The sequence below is a fragment of the Palaemon carinicauda genome, chromosome 1, assembly GCF_036898095.1.
Source record: "Palaemon carinicauda isolate YSFRI2023 chromosome 1, ASM3689809v2, whole genome shotgun sequence".
NCBI classification, from domain to species: Eukaryota; Metazoa; Arthropoda; class Malacostraca; order Decapoda; family Palaemonidae; genus Palaemon; species Palaemon carinicauda.
The window spans coordinates 70,646,464-70,648,963 of NC_090725.1; the positions used below are offsets into that span (position 1 = coordinate 70,646,464).

Consider the following 2,500-nt stretch of genomic DNA (forward strand, 5'->3'; position numbering starts at 1 on the left):
TAAGCAGCGATTGCATTCAAGAACGAAAAAATGAAAATAAAAACTTAGCCGTGTTCTGAAAGGGAATGCAACAAAATATTACTATAATATTTGATATCATTCTATTTAATAATATCAACATCCATCAATTATGATGTAGTACGTGAGTAGATTTAAACAAATAACAAAGCTCATGAAAGATAGGGTAAGGATGGGAGGCCCAACAGTCGATACGTTCATTGTCAAGTATCACAAATTGAACTTCTACTCAAGGCTGTTATTAAACGTCACAATCGAATTCCTTCTTCAATGATAATAAAATGGAGATTCAGTAGGAACAAGAGCGCGAAGTAAAAGCAATGTTAGCAATAAACATAGTTGACCTAATATGAATATACAGATAGAAATGAAATGTACGGTACAGTCCTCTACTGTACTGAAGTCCTATATCGAACCTTTGCATATCCATTCAACTGACGAAAAGCGAAACAGCGTCAACTTGGTGCCCTTTTGAAGATGCCCTTTCTTAACAAGGGAATCTTCTCCGCTACCCTCAGTCCCTCACCCTCTCGAGACAGGAAGTAAAGATGCCGCCGAGGTCAGAATGCCGTTCGTCTCTCTCTCTCTCTCTCTCTCTCTCTCTCTCTCTCTCTCTCTCTCTCTCTCTCTCTCTCTCTGTGATGATGGTGGCATTTACCCCACAAGTAACTCCATTCTTTCGTTGATCCTTTCCACCTCAATTCACGCCCAATTATCATTAGGATTAACAACAACAAAACATAATCAAGCTAAAATCTAAAACGTTTTGAAATCCTTTTCCGAGAAACAAACAAATCCTAAAAACAAAAACAAATAAGTCGTTCAGCGAGTTCTACTTATCACGGATTAATAACCAGAAAAGACTCAACGATTGCTTAATGACATAATTCGATTACATGTTGACTGATTAACCATAAACAGTCAATTGCCCCATGGCCTGAATTTCCATGAACGGTAAAGCAATCACAGACCCTTGGGTGACACTCGAGGAGAGAGGACCTTTGAGTGAACGGATCACAACGGTTTTAAGTTTGAAGGCGTTCCACTGGGCGAGGTTTCTGGCTCCACAGATGTTGACAAGAAAAATTACTAATTGCAAGAGAGAAAATCGAACACCCCTTGATTCAAATCTACTCCCCCGTCTGGCTTTTCTTAAACCGGATATTAAAGCGTGCAGTTTTTATTATTTCACCCCGAAAGAAAATATAGTTACAAATTTATCATCAAAATTTAAATTTTATTCCTCATAATCATCATCATCACTGTATTAGGTCAACACAATTTCTCTTGTTAAAATGCCTAGCTTTAATTTGTTTTAACTCTAAATACAGTATACTTTCAAATTTATCTTTTGGTGAAAGTGTCAGAATCAACAATATAAAATGTGAAAAAAATTCCAAGCACAGCAAATTAATGTGACAGGCCTACACTAAACTGACGCCACAATCTGTAATTACCTAGGCACTGATTCAAATACAAAGAAATAAATTCTATTCCAATTTATGATCCTGTTTTCAGCAAGAATATAATTATTTGATTCAGTCCCCTTCAGATCGTTTGATCGTGCTAAAAGGACTCATACTTTGTCACTGTAATTACTATCACGATTATAACGGCTTAAGAAGTTACAAATTAAGTCACAGGGATACATCATAAACAGATGGCAATGGACAGGTACTAGCTTAGTGCAAACCGTACGTCTGAGCAAGAAGAAGAACAGAAGTAAATAAACAACAGCTGATAAGCCAATGACTACTCTCACCAGACAAAAAAAAAAAAAAAAAAAAAAAAAAAAAAAAAAAAATTGCTAGCGTCCACTGGAACACCTCGAGGCAAAACCTGACAGCCACACCAGCCCCAAACCGTAGCCCCAAGAGATACAAGTAATGCTCCTTATTAAGGGTACAAGAAGTATTATACCATCACCGCCATCTTTGTGTATATTGAAGACGCGCTCATTACCACTTCGTCACGTGAACAAAAACAAGCCGAATGGGACGCCATTGCAGGAGAAGGGATTGTGACGGCCGAGAGAGAGGTTATGACTTAAAGGCAGGATGCAATCAACTGAGTAACTTTATTAAAGAACACTCTCCTTTATATACAAAACCTCAAGGCAACAGGAAATTACATGTTCGAGAGACAGACAATGTTACAGAGGAGAAACGCAGACATGATTATTCAGGTTCTTTTTAGTGCGAGGGAAGAGCGCAGATACAAGCATAATATATACAAAATAATTTATGTACGATCGTGTGACACACGGTTGGTACAGGATAAAAGACTAAGGGCGAGTTCATGCGATTTCAATTTGAAGACCATTACACTGTTCCTACCTGTGGAAGGTTTGGTTTTCAGCCAGGTGTGTTTGTTGCTTGTCGGTGTGTGTTAGATTTCTTAAAAAGAGACTATGAGAGAACAGATGGCCCGAGCAGTGAAAACTGATCGGTTGAATTATGGTGCTCTTATTTCGTCAGGGTTA

At 38.1% G+C, this 2,500-nt stretch overlaps 1 protein-coding gene across 4 annotated transcripts in view; it reads right to left on the reverse strand.

The window, feature by feature from the left end:
- Positions 1–2,500, reverse strand: part of sif (still life) — a 1,404,800-nt gene that overhangs the window by 232,257 nt on the left and 1,170,043 nt on the right. The gene's annotated exons all lie outside the window — the stretch shown is intronic.